Below are 22724 nucleotides of genomic sequence, written 5' to 3'. Positions count from 1 at the left end.
GCTTCACCTTTGTGAATGAGTAGAGTCTTAGCTCACTTCGGCCTCCTCTCATGCTGAGCTGTTTGCTCAGGTAGTGTTATGAGCACACCTTATGTCCAGTGTCTCCTCAGCAAACGTCTACTCGCCTCAGCTCTGACCCTGCCCATCCACTGACATTCTCCTGTCAAATTCCCTGGTCCCTCAGCAAAAGACATGGATGACAAGGGAAAAGATGGCAGGGCCAAACACTTCACACAGCTTTTCAGATAAAAAGCTCTCTAGGACCTTCCTGTTTAAGCACTTCAGGTTAAAAGCTGTCAATTAAAAAATTAAAAGAGCACAATGACTGCTTGTGCTCTATTATTTTTCTAAGTCAAGTATGGCTGTGCTTTATTTATATTCTAATTTAAGAAATATATCTTTTTACCTTTTTTTTTTTTTTTTAAACAGAGTATCACTCTGTCTCCCAGGCTGGAGTGCAGTGGCACAATCTTGGCTCACTGCAACCTCTGACTCCTGGGTTCACGTGATTCTTGTGCTTTAGCCTCCAAATAGCTGGGACTACAGGCACCCGCCACCACGTTCAGCTAATTTTTGTATTTTTAGTAGAGACGGGGTTTCACCATGTTGGCCAGGCTGATCTCAAACTCCTGACCTCAAGTGATCTGCCCGCCTCAGCCTCCCAAAGTGCTGCGATTGCTAGTGTGAACCACGGCATCTGACCCTATTTCTTTTGTTCTTCTTTTATTGTGCTATATAATGTATCTAAAGTGCTAACACACACACACACAGACACACACACACAATCATTTTAGTACTGACTAGGTCAAGAAATAAAACATTGCTACCACCCAAAGGGCAAAAGTGGGGGCTCCTACTTGTGAACCCCAAATATCTGAGATAGGTCTCAGTCAATTTAGGAAGTTTATTTTGCCAAAATTAAGGATGCACAACCCTGACACAGCCTCAGGACGTTCTGACAATATGTGCTTAAGGTGGTCAGGGTATAGCTAGGTTTTATATAATTTAGAGAGATGTGATACATCAATCAATATATGTAAGATGTATATTGGTTCAGTCCAGAATCATGGGACAACTCTAAGCAGGGAGGGGGCTTCCAGGTCATAGGTAGATAAGAGAAAAAGGGTTGTATTTTTTTTGAGTTTCTGATTAGCCTTTCCAAAGGGAGCAATCAGATATGCATTTGTGTCAGTGAGCAGGGGGATGACTTGGAATAGAATGGGAGGCAAGTTTTTCCCTAAGCAGTTCTCAGCTTGACTTTTCCTTTTAGTTTAGTGATTTTGGGGTCCCAAGATTTATTTTCCTTTCACATACTTAATTACTGCCGCCTCCCTACCTATTAGAAGTCATTCATCCTGACTTTTGTAACAGTTTATTTGCATTCAAAAAATTTTTATCATCTGTGGATATATTTCCAAATAAGATAGTTTATTTTCCTATTTATGAACACTATTTGAATGAAGTCATACTTTATGAATTTTGTTGTTTCTTCTTTTGCTCAATGTTATATTTATGGGAGTCATCCAAATTGTGGCACATAGCTGAGTTTATTCATTTTCATTACTCTGAAGTATTCCATTATAGGACTAAATCACACTTGGAAAAATCAGTTCTAATACTGGTGGACATTTGGGTTGTTTCCAGTTTGGGCCTATTGCGGAAAATGCTTTTATGAACATACATACTTATAGATGTATTTTGGTGCTGGTGTGCACCATTCTTTTTTCCTTTGAGTGAGCACAATTAACACAATGTACACCATTTCTCAAAGACATATTCTGGCTGTGCGCAGTGGCTCACACCTGTAATCCCAGCACTTTGGGAGGCCGAGGCGAGTGGATCATCTGAGGTCAGGAGTTTGAGACCAGCCTGGTCAACACGGTGAAACCCCGTCTCTACTAAAAATACAAAAAATTAGCCGGACGTGGTGATGGGTACTTGTAATCCCAGTTACTTGGGAGACTGAGGCAGGAGAATTGCTTGAACCCAGGAGGCAGAGGTTGAAGTGAGCCAAGATTGCACCATTGCACTCCAGCCTGGGAAACAAGAGTGAAAAAAAAAAAAAAAAAAAAAAGATGTATTCTTAGGCCTGGGTTTGTTAGGTCATATGTATGTCAACTTCCTAGGTGGTATCAAACTGTTTCTAAAGATTGGTACCCACCAACCCCCATCCACACAGCAAGCAATGGAGGAGACTTCCCATTGCTCAGCAACCTTACCAATAATTGGTGTTGTCAAGTTATTCAATTAGTTTTTAGATTTTCTATTTTTTAGAGACAGGATCATGCTCTGTCACCCAGGCTGGAGTATAGTGGCATGATCATGGTCCACTGCATCCTTGAACTTCTGGGCTCAAGGGATCCTCCCATTTCAGCCTCCTGAGTTGCTGGGACTACAGGTGCATACCACCATGCCTGGCTCATTTTTAATTTTGTTTTGTACAGAAGGGGGGTCTGTGCTGTGTTGCCTAGGCTGGTCTCGAACTCCTGGTCTCAAGTGATCCTCCCACTTTGGCCTCCCAAAGTGCTGGGATTACAAGCATAACCACCATGCCTGTTTAAATTATTTTTTAGGTTAGAAAAAACGGACCTGGCGCGGTGGCTCACGCCTGTAATCCCAGCTCTTTGGGAGGCCGAGGCGGGTGGATCATCTGAGGTCAGGAGTTCGAGACCAGCCTGGCCAACATGGTGAAACCCCATCTCTACTGAAAAAAAAAAGAGAAAAATACAATAAATTAGCCAGGTGTGGTGACGCATGCCTGTAATCCCAGCTACTCAGGAGGCTGAGGCAGGAGAATCACTTGAACCCGGGATGCTGAGGTTGCAGTGAGCCAAGATCCCGCCCTTGTACTCCAGCCTGAGCAACAAGAGCGAAACTCCATCTCAAAAATAAAGAAAGAAAGAGAAAGAAAGAAAGAAAAGAAAAAAAGAAAAAATGATGGGTAGGAGTCAGGACTGACTTGCAGCTCCCACTTGGACAGAAAGAAGAATGTGAGAAGACTCACATTGAAACCTTATTTGCAAAATTATAACTGAAGAAATTATGACAGTGAAATAAATTAGTCCTGACTGACTCTATCTTGCTTCTAACCCTTCAGCTGTTCTTGTCCATTCCTGGGCATAGGCTGAACCAACTTGGGGAAGGAAGTCAGTTCGTGGTTTGACTCTGAAACAAAATTGATAACACCCCTTTCCTGAAAAGACCCCCTTCTTACCTGGGGTCCAGTCTGCCTTTGCAGGACTAACAAATTAGCTACAAGATTAGAAATTACAGTTTAGGGGCATGCAGCCTCTGGCTCCAAGAGTCTGAACCTCCCCAAATTGCTCCCGGGGGTAACATCACTATTGTGAAACCTAACATCATTGCTTAAGATATTTTGCAGACCCTGCACTCGATGGATCAGCTGACACCACTCAGACCAGTAATCTGGCCCAACCAGTTCTGCCATCCCACTCAGGAACAGAATACATTCAGAAAACCTATCTTCGACCCCCTATGATTCCATTTCTAACCTGACCAATCAGCACTCCTCACTTTCCAAGCCCCTACCCACCAAATCATCTTTAAAAACTCTGATCCCTGAATGCTCAGGGAGACTGATTTGAGTAATAATGAAATTTCGGTCTCCCATACAGCTCACTCTGCATGAATTACTCTTTGTCCATTGCAATTCCCCTGTCTTAATACATCGGTTCTGTCTAGGCAGCAAGCAAGGTGAACCTGTTGGGTGGTTACAACATCATAAACTTTGGCTTCAAGAACTTCCTTAGGAATGTACCAGGAAAACTGAAAGAGATCACTGACCCCTTGTAGCTTGCTGCTGCAAACTCCATGAGACAGCTGAAAAACTGTGAGTGCCCGAAGTGTGAGAGGGAGAAAGTCCACCTCTGAACACACATCCTCACTGGGGAAACTGAAAATCCCTATCATGGGAGAAGGATTTAACGTTACCTAGAGCTGAAACAAACTTAGAGAGCTGAGAAGAATATAAAAGTAGAAGAAGCAGCGGGAAGAGACCTGTAGGCACTCCCAGTCCCCGGGGAAGTCATCTGGGACTTGATCTCACAGAGGTCCTGGGGAGGGCTGCCAGTGAAATTGGGTAAGGACCTCAGGGAGAAGAAAACTTCCAGATGGACTTTGTAATAAATTCGACTAAGTGCAAATTTTCCAGGACAGAATCCAGGGGTTGGGGGGCAAATGGGAAGTGCAGATATGAGCACAGAAGCCGCTGTGGTGGGTGGGGAGATGGAGAAGCCTGAAAGCCCTGCTTACTGTCTCAGCTGGAAGGCTTGTAGCCTGGGCAAGATCTCAACCCTGCTTATCGGCTGCCTGGATATAAACTTGGTGCTGTTGGTGGGGCACAATGGGAGTGAGATTGGCCTTGCTGGCTGTGTGGGAGCTGGATGAGGTCTGTCACTACTGGCTCTCCTCCACTTCCCTGGTGACCTGTACAAAGCAGCGGAGGCAGCCATAATCTTCTTGAGAACGTAATTCCATTGGCCTGAGAACCACACCCCATCCACTCAGTGGGGGCAGCAGCAAACCCTGCCCAAGGAGACTCCGAGCTCAGACATGCCCAGCGCTGCCCCACCTGAAAGTCTTTCTCTACGTGCTCTGGTAGCCAAAGACAAAAGACGAAATCTCTTGGGAGCTCTATGGTCTCGCCCATCACCTGAGAAACCTGAATGTTTATCCAAGAGACCTTAGGACAAGTTTGTATCCCCCCATGCCACCGCAGCTGATGCTTTCTTGAAAGCGCCACCTCCTGGCTGATGAACAACTAACTCAAGCCAATACAGCAACTCATAAAAGAACAACGCTGCTCCAAGAAAGGAGAAAATAACAGCTAATTTCACCGCCTGAAACACCCTGGCTAACTGGAGATCCTGCGTCTGTCCACATGATAACTTCACTGCTAGCACAACCAGCATTTGAGAAAACCAATGTACTAAACAAAACTATAACCAACGACCCTCACAGAGTGTATTTTACTCCCCTGTCAACTCCACTGGTGCTGGTGTCCACAACTGAGACACCTGAAGATGGATCACATCACAAGATTTTTTGTAAACACTCCCCAGTACCAGCCTGGAGCCTAGTAGCTCCACTGGGTGGCTAGACCCAGAAGTGCAATAACAGTCACTGCAGTCCGGCTCTCAGGAGGCCCCATCCCTAGGGGAAGGGGGAGAGTACCACATCAAGGGAGCACCCCATAGGACAAAGGAATTTGAAAGCAGACCTTGAGCCCCATATCTTTCTTCTGTCATAGTCTACCCAAATGAGAAGGAAGCAGAAAAACAATTCTGGTAATATGACAAAACAAGGTTCTTTGACACCCCCAAAAGATCACACTAGCTCACCAGCAATGAATCCAAGCCAAGAATAAATCTCTGAATTGCCAGAAAAAGAATTCAGAAGGTTGATTATTAAGCTACTCAAGGAGACACCAGAGAAAGGTGAAAAACAAAGAAAAGTTTTAAAAAGTACTGGTTGTGTTAGTCCATTTTCACACTGCTATCAAGATACTACAGAGACTGGGTAATTTATAAATAAAAGACGTTTAATTGGCACAGTTACATATGGCTAGGGAGGCCTCAGGAAACTTACAATCATGGCAGAAGGCAAGGGAGAAGCAAGCACCTTCTTCACAAGGTGGCAGTAGAGATAGAACACACAAAAGAAATGCCAGACACTTATCAAACAACAAAATCTCGTGAGAACTCCCTCACTATCATGAGAACAGCATGGAGGAAACCACCCCCATGCTCCAATCACCTCCCACCAGGTCCTTTCCTTGACATGTGGGGATTACAATTTGAGATGAGATTTGGGTGGGGACACAGAGACAAACCATATCATAGGATATGGACAAAAAACATCACCAGAAAAATAGATAGCATAAATAAACAACAATCACAACCTCTGAAAATGAAAGGCACATTTAGAGAAACGCAAAATACACTGGAAAGTTACAATAATAGAATCGAACAAGTAGAAGAAAGAGCTCAAAGACAGGCTTTTGAATTAACCCAATCCAACGAAGAAAAAGAAAAAAGAATTTAAAAAAATGATCAAAGCCTCCAAGAAGTTTGGGATTATGTTAAATGACCAAACCCAAGAATGATTAGTGTTCCCAAGTTAGAAGAGAAATCTAGAAGTTTGAAAAACTTATTTTAGGAAATAATCAAGGAAAACTTCCCTGGCCTTGCTAGAGATCTAGACATCTTAATACAAGAAGCTCAAAGAACACCAGGAAATTTATCACAGGAAGGTCATCACCTAGGCATATAGTCATCAGGTTATCTGAAGTCAAGGTTAAGAATCTTAACAGCTGTAAGACAAAAGCATCAGGTTACCTATAAAGGAAAATATATCAGATTAACAGCAGATTTCTCAGCAGAAACTCTACAAGCTAGAAGGGATTAGGGTCCTATCTTTAGCCTCTTTGAACAAAACAATGATCAGCCAAGAATTTTGTATCCAGTGAAACTAAGCTTCAGAAATGAAAGAAAGATAAAGTCTTTTTCAGACAAACAAATGCTGAGAGAATTCACCATTACCAAGCCAGCACTATATGCTTGGAAATATACAACCCCCCTAGATTATATCAGGAAGAAATAGAAACTCTTAACAGATTAATAACATGCAGCAAGATTGAAATGGTAATAAAATTACCAACAAAAAAAGTCCTGGATCAGATAAATTCACAGCTGAATTCTATCAGATATTCAAAGAAGAATTGGTACCAATCCTATTGACACTATTGCAAAAGAAAGAAAAAGAGGGAATCTTTCCTAAATTATGCTATGAAGCCAGTATTACCTTAATATTATACCAAAACCAGCAAAGGACATAATCAAAAAAGAAAACTATAGACCAATATCCCCGATGAACCTAGATGCAAAAATCCTCAACAAAATACCAGCTAACTGGATCCAACGGCATATCTAAAAGGTAATCCATAATAATAAAAAGGGTTTCCTACCAGGGATGCTGGGATGGTTTAACATATGCAAGTCAATAAATGTGATACACCATATAAACAGAATTAAAACCAAAAATCACATGATCATCTCAATAAATGCAGAAAAAGCATTTGACAAAATCCAGCATCCTTTTATGATTAAAACTGTCAACAAAATTGGCATAGAAGGGACATACATTAAGGTAATAAAGGCCATCTCTGACAGACCCACAGCCAACATTATACTGAATGGAGAAAAGTTGAAAGCATTCCTCCCGAGAACTGGAACAAGACAAGGATGCCCGCTTTCACTACTTCTATTTAACATAATACTGGAAGTCCTAGCCAGAGCAATCAGACAAGAGAAAGAAAAAAAGGGCATCTAAATTGGTAAAGAGAATGTCAAACTGTCATTTGCTATTGATATGATTACATACTTAGAAAACCCTAAAGACTCATCCAAAAAGTTTCTAGAACAGATAAATGAATTCAGTAAAGTTTCAGGATACAAAATCAATGTACACAAATCAGTAGCACTGCTATACACCAACAGTGACCATCATTCTTCACAGAACTAGAAAAAACAATCCTAAAATTTTTATGGACCCAAAAAAGAGCCTGCATAGCCAAAGCAAGACTAAGCAAAAAGAACAAATCTGGAGGCATCACATTACCTGACTTCAAACTATACTATAAGGCTACAGTCACCAAAACAACATGGTACTGGTATGAAACTAGGCACACAGACCAAGGGAACAGAATAGAGAACCCAGAAATAAAGCTGAATACTTACAGTAAACTGATCTTTGACAAAGCAAACAAAAACATAAAATGGGGAAAGGACACCATATTCAACAAATGGTGCTGGGATAACTGGCAGGCCACATGTAGAAGAATGAAACTGGATCCTCATCTCTCACCTTATACAAAAACCAACTCAAGACGAATCAAAGACTTGAAATCTAAGACCTGAAACCATAAAGATTCTAGAAGATAACATCAGAAAAACCCTTCTAGACATTGGTTTAGGCAAAGACTTCATCACTGAGAACCCAAAAGCAATGCAATTAAAACAAAGATAAATAGGTGGAACTTAATTAAACTAAAAAGCTTCTGCACAGAAAAAAAAAAATCAAACAGACAACCCACAGAGTAGGAGAAAATCTTCACGATTTACTCATCTGACAGAGGACTAATATCCAGAATCTACAAGAAACTCAAACAGATTAGCAAGAAAAAGAAAAACAATTTCTTCCAAAAGTGGGCTAAAGGACATGAATACACAATTCTCAAAATAATTACATACAAATTTATTTTATATACAAATGGCCAACAAACATGAAAAAATGCTCACCATCACTAATTATCAGGAAAATGCAAACCAAGGCCACAATGCGATATTATCTTACTCCTGCAAGAATGGCCATAATTTAAAAAATAAAAAAAAATGTTAGTGTGGATATGGTGAAAAGACAACACTTTTTTTTTTTTTTTGAGACGGAGTCTCGCTTTGTTGCCCAGGCTGGAGTGCAGTGGCACCATCTCGGCTCACGGCAAGCTCCGCCTCCCGGGTTCACGCCATTCTCCTGCCTCAGCCTCTGAGTAGCTGGGACTACAGGCACGCACCACCACGCCTGGCTAATTTTTTGTATTTTTAGTAGAGACGGGGTTTCACCATGTTAGCCAGGATGGTCTTGATCTCCTGACCTCGTGATCTGCCCACTTCAGCCTCCCAAAGTGCTGGGATTACAGGTGTGAGCCACCACGCCCGGCTAAGGCAACACTTTTACGCTACTGGTGGGAATGTAAACTAGTACAACCACTGTGGAAAACAGTGTGGAGATTTTTTTTTTAAAGAATTAAAAGTAGATCTATTATTTGATCCAGCAATCCCACTACTGGGTATCTACCCAGAGGAATAGAAGTCATTTTATGAAAAAGACACTTGAACATGCATGTTTAAAGCAGCACAATTCACAATTGCAAAAATATGAAACCAGCCCAAATGCCCATCAACCAACAAGTGAATAAAGAAAATGTGGTACATATATACCATAGAATACTACTCAGCCATAAAAAGGAATAAAATAATGGCATTCACAGCAACCTGGATGGAGTTGCAGACCCTTATTCTAAGTAAAGTATGCTAAGTAAAGTAACTCAGAAATGAAAAACCAAACATCGTATGTTCTCACTTACAAGTGGGAACTAAGCTAGGAGGCCACAAAGGCATAAGAATAATGTAATACAATTGACTTTGGGGACCTGAGGGGAAGCATAGGAGGGGGGTGAGGGATAAAAGATTACACATTGGGTACCGTGTACACTGCTCAGGTGATGGCTGCACTAAAATCCCAGAAATCACCACTAAAGTACATTTTCATGTAACCAAACACCACCTGTTCTCCCAAAACCTATTGAAATAAAAAATATATATTTTTATAAGTTTCTTGCTAATGGTCAGTTTAGAGTTTTTTCTGTCTTAAAATTTTTTGCAATTACAAAAACTGTAATGAAACTGACCTCATAGATTATCTTGGCAAAGTTAAATTTTAAAAAAAATTTTATTTTAGATTCGAGGAGTACACGTGCATGTTTATTACATGAATATATTGCATACTGGTGGGCTTCTAGTGTACCCATGACCCAAATAGGGAACATTGTATCCAATAGGAAATTTCTCAACCCTCTCCTCCCTCCCCCTCCCCCCTTTTGGAATCCTCAGTGTCTATTATTTCCATCTTTATGTCCATGTGTACCTATGGTTTAGCTCCTGCTTACAAGTGAGAACATGTGATATTTGATTTTCTTTTCCTGCATTATTAGTTCACTTAGGATAATGGCCTTCAGCTCCATCCACATTGCTGCAAAGGACATAATCTTATCCTTTTTCAGGGCTGCTTGGCAAACTTCTGTAAATCTATCCATAGTATATCTCCCTTTTAGTGGGAAAGCTGGGCCAAAGGTGCTGTAAATATGATAGTCACTGCCAAATGTTCTTCCCCAAGATTCCATCAGTTTATATTCCCAAAAGCCTACTTCCTCATGTCGTCAACAACATTGGCTAGCATCAAACTTTAAAATGTTTGCTAATCTCATAGATATTTCACTTTTTGTCTTGATTTGTACTTATCTAAGTTTATTTATTTATTTTTCATGACTGTAACTTTTTTTGAAAACTGCCAGTTCTTATCTTTTGTCTATTTTTATGTTGGGTTGTCATTTTCTTCTTATTAACTTATACAGGCTTTTTATAAATTAAGGAAATTAGCCTTTTGCTATCATATATACCGCAGTCATATATTTTGCTATCATATATACTGCAAATATCTTTTTTAAATTTGACACTGATTTTTAGACTTTGTTTAGGCTACTTTTATTTCATACTGAAAAAATTTTGTGTATTCACATTTACCAGTTTTTTTACTTTATGATCTTTAGATTTTACATCCTTCTTAGTAAGGCTTTTCATCTTCACTCATGCTTTCTTTTTGAAATTTTATGGTTTATTTTATGTTCAACTCCTTAATATATGTTAAATCTTTGATAATTTAAGTTTAAATCTTTGGGTCTTTTTAGAGACAGGGTCTCACTCTGTTGCCCAAGCTGGAATGCAGTGATGTATTATAGTTTACTCACTGCAGCCTCAAATTCCTGGACTCAAGTGATCCTCCTGCCTTAGCCTCCAGAGTAACTGGGACTACAGGTGCACACCACCACACTTGACTCATTAAAAAAAAAATTTTTTTTTAGAGATGGGGTATTGCTATGTTGCTCCTGGGCTCAAGCAATCCTTAGCTTCCTAAAGTGCTGGGATTACAAGGTGTGAGCTCCCACACCTGGTGTATGTTTAAGTTTTTGAGGCATCAAAAGTACAGAATGCAGGAGGAATCTAGCCTTTCCCCTTAACAATTTGTCAATGAATTCATGTTTATCCTCTTTGTTTAAAATGTAGCCTTTACCGTGAACTTAAATGCTCTAGGCATTTGGTTTAATTTTGGGCTCTCCACTTTGTTTTACTGATGTCTATTTTTTCTATAGAAACTGTTTTATGTTTTGCTCACTGCTTGGATTTAAAAAAGCAAAAACTTCTTTTTTTTTTTCCTTAATCAGAAAGTCAAAGCCATATGCAGGCACAAAGAATGCAAGCACTGGGAGCACACCTTAGCAAGGGGCTGTGGGAGACGGATTAATGTGTGGCCATCTGGTGCACAGGATAATGGATTGTTGGGGCCAGGGGTATATAGGTATAATCTTCTTGTTGATTCTTAATGGGAAGAAATGATCTGTATAAACATAGCAATGGAAAGTTAGGCACTATATATATATTAGTGCCAATATCTTGGGGCAAAGTCTAATTTCATTCAAAATAGTAGTGTATCTAGTAAATAGCTGATTAGTTGTTCTTTATTTAAGGAGTTACAGTGCAATCAAGCTGGTGTTTAGTGGCTATAAAAAGGAGATGAACAGTGGCCTACTTCAGATAGGAAGGAGAACTGGTGTAGTAAATTTCTGTCTTATATCCCCAAGAAATGGCTCAGTTTTCTAAAAAGACGAAGGCCTTTAAATACTACAGTATACTTTATATTTACTATTTTGAATGGATAAATTTCTTAGATGCATCACAATCATCCCTCTCATATTTCTAAAATTTTCGTTAATATAGATCAGGCACAATTGTGAATAAATCAGGTAGCACAGCAAAACAATACTCCTCAGTCTTACATACTCCTGGTATACTGGAGCAACTACATTTTATTTCTTTCTATGTTTGATTTTTCTGGTGGTTTCCTCCTTGTATATGTCCTCTGCATACTACTTTTTGATACGTCATCTTTAGACATTCTATTTTGCCTGTATGCTATGATAGTTGGTGTTTGCTGCCCTGTACCCACACCTACCCCGGCCTATGCAGTTACATCACCTTCCTCTCTTCTTCCATGATTGCCCATGCACTGTCAATTACTCATACCTCTACTGTTTTTTCTTCTTTCTTTTTTTTTTTGAGATGGGGTTTCACTCTTGTTGCCCAGGCTGGAGTGCAATGGCATGATCTCAGCTCACTGCAACCTCTGCCTCCCGTGTTCAAGCGATTCTCCTGCCTGAGCCTCCTGAACAGCTGGGATTACAGGTGCCTGCCATGATGCCTGGCTGATTTTTTGTACTTTTAGTAGAAACGAGGTTTTGCCATATTGACCAGGTTGGTCTTGAACTCCTGACCTCAGGTGATCCACCCACCTCTGCCTTCGAAAGTGCTGGGATTACAGGGGTGAGCCACTGCGCCCTGCCCTCTATTGCTTTTTCCATGGGCTCCAGGCACCATCCCTTGACTTCCACTTTTGTCCTTTGTGCTTACAGTTTATTCTCCCCTTCCTTCTCCTTTCCATTCCTCTACATTTTTCAACTATGTTTTTACTTTTACATATCAAAGTTGATAACATCTGTTCTCTGTTCTAAGAACACAGTCAACTCTCCAAAGATTTGTTCAGTTATGAGGGTCAGAAGAAGGTGGTGCTGTCATAGGGCCAGAGGTAGCACCCACACTGCCTTCAAGGGGCTTACAGTTCAGGAGAGGAGAGAGACATGTAAACGAATAACAGACTGGGTGCCATGGCTCATGCCTGTAGTTCCAGCACTTTGGGAGGCTGAGGCAGGAGGATTGTTTGAGCCCAGGAGTTCGAGACCAGCCTGAGGAACATGGTGAAACCCCCTCTCTACAAAAAAAAATTAGTTGGGTGGTGTGACTGGCATCGTCCCAGTTACCTGGGAGGGAGGCTGAGGCAGGAGAATCATCTCAGCCCAGAAGGTCGAAGATGCAGTGAGCCAAGAGGCAGGAGAATCATCTGAGCCCAGAAGATGGAGGATGCAGTGAGCCAAGAGGCAGGAGAATCGTCTGAGCCCAGAAGGTCAAGGATGCAGTGAACCAAGATTGGGTCACTGCACTCTAGCTTGGGCAACAGAGCAAGATCCTGTCTCAAAAACAAAAAACAAGCAAACCAAGAAAACCACACACACAAAACAAATAAGGACGATACAAGTATTAAATGCTCTATAAAGATGCTTTTAGAGTGCAGTGGGTCTCCGGGCACTCTAGCAGCTCCCTCCTAATCTATGCATCTCCAACTCTTTCTCCAAATTTTCATCCTTCAGGTGGTGAAAGTGCAAAGGTTGCAAAACCAGTTTTCAGGAATGTTGTTTCCAGGCTCTGCTTCAAATTATGGTGGTGGTTGCCACTTAGAATTTGTGGCCTGAGCAAAACGAAACAAAAACCAACCAAACAAAAAACTAGTAATGTTTATTGTCTCTAGAGAGGAAACTGAGTGGTGCCAAGACAGGAGTGAAAGAGGAGGCTTCCCACTTTTGTATGTCTTGAATTCTAAGCCTCTGCTACCTGCCATAAATATAAATTTAAAAATATAGCCAAGAATTATGAAAAACATTTTCTGACATGTCAGTCTGAGGACTTCAGAAGGAGAGCACCAAGGGAGAGTTGAATTAAAAGAGAGTCTGGGTGCCTTGGAGGACTCTCGAGGAAAACGTGCATCTTCCGGTACAAACAAGTCCTGAGGTGAAGAGCCAGCCAGACGAAAGGAGCTCACGCTATTTTCGCATGTATATTGAATGTCCACGGGACGCCCCTTCTGAAAGCAGACTTTAAAACTTGAAACTCTTCTCATCCAGCGACAGTATCTAGTTTTCATAACATTTTTTACACCAGAGGTTGCAATGTAGACAAGCTGGGAAAGGTACAACTGATTGTGTTTCAAGAAGAGCGGTCTGCAGTGCGGCAGGTCTACCCTGCTCTGATCCAGGCTGTTTTTTGCTCCAGGTCCCAACTTCGCAGTCATATATGTAATCAAGACTAATGAAGCTCAATTTGTGAAATCAGTGAGGGCTATATTTTCCAATTGCGAGTAGGGGTCATTGTATCACAGTAAGAAATTGATGTCATGTTGCAAGCCAGTATATACATTCATAAAAATTCACACATTCATATATACATTGGAAATAAATAATACTTCCTTTACACAATAATACTTTAAATAATACTTCCATTATTTCCATAAAATAATACTTCCTTTAATCACATGAGATGGACTCAATTTTCTTTATTTTTTACTGTTATTATATATGTATATATTTTCTTTTCTTTTTTTTTGAGACAGGATCTCATGCCATCACCCAGGCTGGAATGCAGTGGCGTGATCTTGGTTCACTGCAACCTCAACCTCCCAGGGTCAAGGGATCCTCCCACCTCAGCTTCCCAAATAGCTGGGACTACAGAAGGGCACCATCATGCCTTGCTAATTTTTGTATTTTTTTGTAAATATGGGATCTCAAACTTCTGGGTCCCAGGGATCTGCCTGCCTTGTGCTCCCAAAATGCTGGGATTACAGGTGTAAATCTGGCCATATTTTTATGTTTATTTTTATTTTTTGAGACAGGGTCTCAATTTTGCCCAGGCTGGAGTGCAATGGTGCAAACACAGCTCACGGCAGCCTCGACCTCCTAGGCTCAAGCAATCCTCCCACCTCAGCCTGCCTAGTAGCTGGAACTACAAGCATGATTACTTTTTATTTTTTGAGACGGTCTTGCTCTGTTGCCCAGACTGGAATGCAGTGGTGCATTCTTTGCTTACTGCAGACTCAACCTCCCTGGACTCAGGTGATCCTCTCACCTCAGTCTCTTGAGTAGCTGGGACTATGGGCATGCACCACCACACCCAGCTAATTTTGTTTTATTTACTTTTTTATAGAGAGGAGGTCTCATTATGTTGCCCAGGGTAGCTCAAACTCCTGGGCTCAAGCGATCCTCCCAACTCAGTGTCCCAAAGTGTTGGCTTGGGCCACCATGCCTGCCTGGCTCTCAATTTTCTCTTTAATTCTTTCTGATTTGATTTTTTTTTTCAGCTTTATGAGCTGGAAGGGTCTGATTGACAAATTAAAATTGCAAGCGAGGACACTTGAGATATACTCACCTAGCACATTTCAAGTATGCAATACATTGCTATTAACTGTAGTCACTATGCTGTTCATTAAGTCCTCAGTACTTATTCATCCTATTTTATTTTATTTTTTTGAAACCGATTTCTCTGTTTAAGGCCAGTACTAGAGGGCTAATAGGTTAAAGTCACAAAATGATTCTATTCCTTCATAATTGTTATGATATCCCATAGCTATTCTGGAGACCAAACTCCAGCTAGGAAGTTCCTAGGACTGAGAGATGTTGTTGAGGTTGATTATGGGGAGATGAAGACAATAACTGCAGTGAATTTCCACAGATGATGCAGTATCTCTTCCAGATTTGGAGCAACCAGGTTTAGGCATCAGGGTTTGCAGAAAGAGCTGACTCATGTCATCATTAACTTCTACCCAGAGCATCCTGGACACTGACATTTGTGGTGTCTTGGGCTCTAAGAGGTGGTAATGGGGCATTGGAAGGAAGCCACTCCTGAGGGAAGGATCACAGGTTAGCCTTTCTGCTGGGACCTTGTGCTTTGGGAGGCTGCTGAGCCTTTCCCACTCTGAAGTAGCCATGTCTCTGGCTGAGGCCACTCCCTATTATTATTACTTTTTTAAAGACAGAGTCTCCCTCTGTCACCCAGGTTGGAGTAAAGTGGCGTGATCTCGGCTCACTGCAACCTCTGCCTCCTGGGTTCATGTGATTCTCGTGCCTCAGCCTCCCAAGTAACTGGGAATACAGGTGCATATTACCACAGCCAGCTAATTTTTGTATTTTTAATAGATATGGGGTTTAATCATGTTGGCCAGGCTGGTCTCGAACTCCTGATCTCAAGTGATCAGCCTGCCTTGGCCTCCCACAGTTTTGGGATTAGAGGCATGAGCCACTATGTCCAGTCCATTCCCTATTTATATGTAGCCTTTGATTGAGGGACAGGGAACTGTTCTGCCTCTTCAAAAGGTCTGGAGAGGAAGGAGTTGTAGAGAATACTCACAGAAGTGTAAAGCAATCCTATTTTAGTTCTTGATGGCACCTTTTCCCCTAAAATCAGGAGATACTTTATTATTCAATTGCTGCCAGACTTCCATTAATTTATGAGAGTCATCATTATAATACTATATAGAACATAGAATATTAACATTGGAAGAGACTTAAAGATCTAGTCCAGTCCCTCCTCCCCCAACTATTTTTGAGACAGGGTCTCACTCTGTTGCCCAGATTGGAGTGCAATGGCATGATCTTGGCAGCCTGAACTTCCTGGGCTCAGGCAATTCTCTTGCTTCAGCCTCCCGAGTAGCTGGGACCACAGGCACAGGTGCATGTCACCACATCCAGCTAATTTTTTGATTTTGTATTTTTTGTAGAGGTCGGGGTCTCACTTTGTTGTCCAGGTTGATCCCCAACTCCTGGGCTCAATCTATCCTCCAGCCTTGGCCTCCCAAAGTGCTGGAATTATAGGTGTGAGCCACAACACCTAGCCTAGTACACTTAATTTTGCATATGAGGGAAAGAGGGGAAACCAACATTTATTGAAGTAGATATTTTACATGTTACAAATCCTACAAGATGGATATTACCCTCATTTTATGGACAAACGGATGCCACTCACAGAATTAAGTAACTGGCCTAAACCTACAAGCTATGTGCTAGGGGTGGGATTAAAATCCAGGTCAGTCTACTGACTCCTAGGCCACTTGTCTTTGGGTAATAATTCCTTAACTAACATCCAGTCAGACACTGCTTTCTCAAGTTTAATGCCCTAATCTGTTTTCTCTATAGAAGATCATATCATCTAAAAAACTAAAACTGACACTACTCAGGAAACTCTTGAAGATTACATAAAGTCAATCAACAGCCTTCTATTACTCAGCCCTGTTGGACCCCAACTTGACTGGTGAAATGGCTAAATCAGTGGACTCTGCTGCATGCCTCACTTAGATTCTAGTGAATTTGTGACTTGGAGATATAGTGGAGGAACTCACTTTTCTATTTTATTTATTTACTTAGTTGTTTTTTTGAGACCGAGTCTCACTCTATTGCCCAGGCTGGAGTGCAGTGGTGCGATCTTGGTTCACTGCAACTTCTGCCTCCTGGGTTCTAGTGATTCTCCTGCCTCAGTCTCCCAAGTAGCTGGGATTACAGGTACCTGCCACCACACCTGGCTAATTTTTGTGTTTTTAGTAGAAACGGGGTTTCACCATGTTGGCCGAGATGGTCTCAATCTCTTGACCTCGTGATCTGCCCGCCTTGGCCTCCCACAGTGCTGGGATTACAGGCATGAGCCACCAAGCCCTGCCGAGCTCACTTTTCTGAAGGAGGAATTGCTGAGTACAGGACCAGCAAGCAGGATCACCTGGGAGTAAAGGGAATCCATGCTGAAACAACGAGAATTGAGACCTGTTGAAAGAAAAGAGGGACAGGGAAAGAGGACCACTGACTACAGAATGTGCGAGAAGAAAGGCATGAGGGTGTTTGCAAAGACAGCTTTTAAGGGCGCTAAGTTGTAGGAGGGTAGGGCAGCAGAGACAGAGCCCTTATGCAAAATGGAGTCACTTGGGAGGAAGGGAGTGCTCTGTGGTTGTCATCCTGTGCCACCTTGTGGCCATCTTATCACTTCTCATCAAATACTCCACCTTCTCTTATTCACTTTATATTTCTAATTGCTCCTACATCCTGGAAAGTCAAGGTCACTTGAGTTGCACCCATAGCAATGCTTAATTTTAGTGGTGGATCTCAGGACACTGATTTCTTTGAACTCTCCTTGGTAGTGTGGAAGGAATTGATTGTGGAATACTGAGTTACGAGAGAAAGAGGTAGAAAGCAGTCAAGGTTCTCATATATTACTTTTTCCACTGTGCTGCTAACACACTAATAAACTGTTGTAGAGAATTTCCACTATCAATGGATGACAATTCATATTGACCCTTGTATTAAAGTAGAAATGAAAATGGATTATGATGCTTTTACTGAATTCTAAGCAAAAGCTTGTTTGCTTAATTAATGACCTGGACTCCAAGTAGAGCCTATAGCAATAAAGGAGCAAATAACTATGAGAAAGAATGCCCTACTCTCCTTGCACAAAGAATGGTTGTGTCAGAGACACTCCTGTGGTGGCAAGATGCTGTGGGTTTGGGATTATGGCCCTAGAATAATGTTAGTCAATACCTATTCAGCACTTGCAAATGCCAGATGCTATTCCAAGCACTTTATGTGATCAACCTATTCAATTGTCACAACAACCCTGTGAAGTTGGTGCCATTAGTATCCCCCTTTTACAGACAAGGAAGCTGAGGTTGAGTAACTTGTCTAGGGTCACCACACAGTAATCACCACAGTGGAAATCAGAACCCAGGAGTTTGTGCCAGTAACCACTAGTTCACATATGTCTGTGAACTCTGGCCCTTCTTCTGTGTATCCTACTATTTCTAGAGTTGTCTGCCCTACAGTGTCATTTCTCCTGACTAGGAGCTTTTGAGAAAAGGCTTTCACTTCAGCTTTTTCCACTCGTCTTCGTTCTCCTCCCACTGCCTCTTTTCCAAACACTCAGACTATACTGATTCAGCAATGAATGAGAATGTCCAGGATACTGTGATATTTAAAAAAATGATGGAAGAGTAGGAGTTAGGGAAGGTGAACCCTATTTGAGTCTTTCCTCCCCAAGGCTTAACATGCAGAGAGCCATTTAGATGGCTACAAGGTAACATCAGAGAAAAACATACACCAACCTGCCTACATCGTGGGGAGTGATATTGAGCTCTTAAGGCCAGTGGATCTAAGGTCCAGATGTTAACAATCTTCCTTGTCCCCTTAAATGGCTTGAAAGCCTGAAATATAATTCACCTAAATTCTAGCAGCTAGAGTGACTTGAAATACCAGTAAGGTAGACCAGCTATATGAAAAGAGGAAAGAAAGAGTCAGGAAACAGTAGAAGCCAAAAAACTTTCTTCTGAGTTGTTAGAAAAGTAAAGAGAGTCAGTCTGTTGTTTCTAGTACCCTTCTCTCCGCTATACCATTTCAGAGCTCTATGGAGAACAAGATGCTAGACTCCTAATGAAGAGAGATTCCAGCTAAGGTTCAAAAATAAAACAAGAAAACCTCCCGAGGGACCTATGGAGAACTGACTGGGCAGAGCTGCTCAAATATGTTAAAATTATAGTAACACTGGTTTTATAAGTCAGAGCCCGGATCATCAAAGCACAACATAACATTGGTATATTTCCATAATGGAAAAGGAAGACCTTTCCTTTTATTAGTAATGTTCCTAGAAAAGCAACTCCATATATAGGAAACTCAGAATTACAGCACCCTTTCTGTAGTCAGAAACAAGCTTGGAAGTGAAGTAAAAACAGTATAATAATGTGAGCAATGGGAAGTGACTTCAGCAGAATGGAGGCAAAGCCATTGTGAGAATAGGAGAGATTCAGCCAGGCACTATCAGAAGAGAAGGGAAGGGGGTAACACAATGATTTGAAAAGTACAAAGGTCTCATGTATGTAGGGCTTTAAAAATTAACATTGTTTTTCCTTTCAGAAAATAGACAAGGTCTGCACAACTAAGAAGAACAATTCCATGTTTCATGTGCATTTGATGAAAAAACAACTGCAGTAAATCTAAAATAATTCTGACGAAGAACTGACCATAGTCTATGACTCCTGAGGGTTTCTGAAGAAAGTAGCATACATGCTCTGAGTGTTGATTGGATGCAAATTCTTTGCTGGTTATTCAGGCATCCTTCTATCCTTTCTCTTCTGGGCCTATGAGTTAAATCAGCCATAAGACTAACAAACACGCAGCTTGGATTTGCACGGGCAGGACTAATTTAAACCAGCCACTTTCCCCACAAGTTCAATAGTTGTTTTTTTTTTTCATCTTGTATCCTGATAATGAACCAGAAAATATAGTCATTTTATCCATGAAAGAGAAGCTTACAGAATTTTCATTTCCTTCTAATTTTCCCCCCATTGGTTCAGCTGTTGTCTTTCTTCTTTCAAACTTTTCAATTATTTCTTTTTTCTTTCCTCTCTGTTATCTTTCATTACTCTCGTATTTTCCCCCTGAAACTCTAGTCCTTGCTAGGTCTCACTAGTGTGCAGAACGGGGTTGGCAGAATACCAATCACCTCACCTCCTTTCCCTCCTCCCCCTTCTCCTCTCCCTTCATTTCCTCTACCCTCCCACTCCCTCCTTTCTTTCCTTCTTTCCGGCGGTATTCTCTTCCCCGGAAGCAGCATTTCCTTCTTCCACTCAGAACCTTACTTCACCAACATGCCCACGCCTTCCCTGAACCTGCACAATTACTGACTTTCTCCAAAGACCTGTTGCAACTGTCCCCACCCAGGGCTGTCATTATTATTACTGGGTTGTTTTGTTTTTCGATCTCAGGAGCAAACTCTGGAGTCGTGATCCAGTCACCTTCTTCAGCACATGACGCAGGGTACCCAGCAGGGTGTGATCTCAGACACGCAGGGGAGGGCTCCGTGGGCCCGTTGCATATCCCAGCACTTTCACTTCCTGGGATTCCTCTGAAACCATCCTCTTGGCCCCACAGGAACACTCGACTTAAAAGTCTCCGCTCCTGTTAGTCACTAACATCCACTTCACAGGCCAGGGGAAATACAGCCCCCTTCTCCGTCCAGTTTCTGTACCCTAACCCCGCCCTCCCAGGGAAGCTGACTACTCAGCTCGAGCTTATGTCGCAGCGCCTGATTGGTGGATCACGAAAAGCGCGCTAGAGAGGGCGGAACTCATTGGGCCGACTCTCCGCGCTTGGGAGGTGCCTTTGCCCAGGCAGGGACTTTGGCCGCTGCTCTGGGCGGCCTGTTGCCATAGCAACCGCTGAAGCTCTGGGCTGCTGAGGCCGCCTGGCAGCAGGCTGAGCCCCACTCAGGTCCCGGGCTTGCCAGGGATACAAACCCCAGTTCCTTCAGAAAGCCTTCCAGATCGGCGAGGAGAGGTGGGAAAGTCCCGATGGCTCCACCTCGGCCAGCCACGGGAAGCCCTAAGTTTTATTCGTCATCCCCAAGCTTATTATTATTCACCCTTAAAGTAAAAACCCACTTGCTTTTGACAGGAGCACAAGAAATACTTTTATTTTATGAGTTAGTGTAATTGCTTAAAATAAGTAAACTCTGAAAAGGTCGGCAATCAGCCTTTCTGTCACTTCCCTACTTTTGGCCTTTTATATGGAAAAACAAAACAAACAAATAAAAACCTTTCCTGCTGGTTTTTTATATACTTGCTAGACATTTGCATTTTGTTATTTGGGTGCCTACAGTGTGTTTCCGCCCACGTAGAGAGATTACACCACGAATCCCTGCCACCTTCTGAAAAGTAGGTGGGGTTTACCTACGTTCTGTTTTCAGATATGTTAAAAGATGCAGAAAGAGTAAAGGAATATGTCGAAGTTACTCCCGGTGGGATTGGGGTTGGCCACTGTAAGGGACATTCCCACCATCTCATTTCGAACCACCTTGGTTTACAGAGAAGAGACCTGGTTTTCTGTCAGAAGGTGGAGGGTACTGCTGGAGGAAGTGGGTAACAAGCAGACAAAAAGGGAAAGTGTGAGAATGTACCTGGCATTCTTGGATATCCTCACTGTAAAAATATTTCCCTTTCCCGAGTTGTTTTTATTTTATTTTTATGTATGCATGTATGTAGACATTTTAGCAAATAGTCAAAACGCATTTGCAATTAAGTAGATCAGTAAGCTAGTTGGTGCCATTTTCTTTTCTGTCTTTTCTGTTTTTTTTTTTTTTTTTTGAGACAAGGTCTCACTCTGTCACCCAGGCCAGAGTGCAGTGGCACTCTCGGCTCACTGCAGCCTCCACCTCCTAGGCTCAAGTGATCCTCCCACCTCAGCCTCCCAAGTAGCTGGGACTACAGGCATGTGCCACCACACCTGGCTCATATTTGTATTTTTTTGTGGAGACAGGGTTTTGCCATGTTGGCCAGGCTGGTCTCGAGTTCCTGAGCTCAAGTCATCTGCCCATCTGGGCCTCCCAAAATGCTGGGAAACACAACACCCAACGTAGGGCTCGAACACACGACCCTGAGATTAAGAGTCTCATGCTCTACCAACTGATCTAGCTGGGCACCCCGTTTTGGAATTTAAAAAGAAAAAGAAAAAATATGACTGTTAAAGAATGCACCGGTTTTCTTAGGCATTTGGATGTCTAAATTCTGATAATTAAAATTAGCCCATCTTTCTTCTTTCTTTCTCTCTGTCTCTTCCATCTTTGTCTCATTTTCACACAAAGGATTTGGAGAAATGGCTTAATAGAGTCATTTCATTTAAAGCTACTTTGAAATATAAAAAAAATACAAACGTGAAGTTTATTACTATTATTTTAGGCATTGCCAAATTTATTACCAAAATTCTTCGTTCAGGTGAAATCCCATCTCTACCAAAAAATAAAAAAATTGGCCGGGCATGGTGGCACACGCTTGTTACCCTAGCTACCAGGGAGGCTGAGACACGAATCACTTGAACCCAGAAGGTGGAGGTTGCAGTGACCTGAGATTGTGCCTGCCACTGCAGTCCAGGCTGGGCTACAGAGTGAGGCCCTGTCTCAAAAAAAAAAAAAAAAAAAAAAAAAAAGAAGAAGAAGAATTCTTAGTTATTACTGATTATATCCTGTGGTATTCAGTATTCAGATTAAAAGAGGCTACAGGTATGTCATTGAAAAAAATTATACAGCTGAAAGTAGAAAACATTGAACAAAATAATTTCCTGTTGACTTTGTAATTTGAGAAACATATTTTTAAAAAATTTTATTTCTTTAACCTTTTGTAGGGACTCC

General features: G+C 41.7%; 1 non-coding gene across 1 annotated transcript; it reads right to left on the bottom strand.

The window, feature by feature from the left end:
- Positions 1-21944: 21944 nt before the first annotated feature.
- On the bottom strand, positions 21945-22017 carry TRNAK-CUU. Its single transcript has one exon. It is a non-coding gene; the product is annotated as a tRNA-Lys (tRNA).
- Positions 22018-22724: the final 707 nt, after the last annotated feature.

Source organism: Trachypithecus francoisi, unplaced genomic scaffold, assembly GCF_009764315.1.
Source record: "Trachypithecus francoisi isolate TF-2019V2 unplaced genomic scaffold, Tfra_2.0 Lachesis_group5, whole genome shotgun sequence".
Lineage (NCBI taxonomy): Eukaryota > Metazoa > Chordata > Mammalia > Primates > Cercopithecidae > Trachypithecus > Trachypithecus francoisi.
The sequence above is the reverse complement of the archived record's forward strand: the minus strand, read 5'-3'. Positions and strand labels throughout refer to the sequence as shown.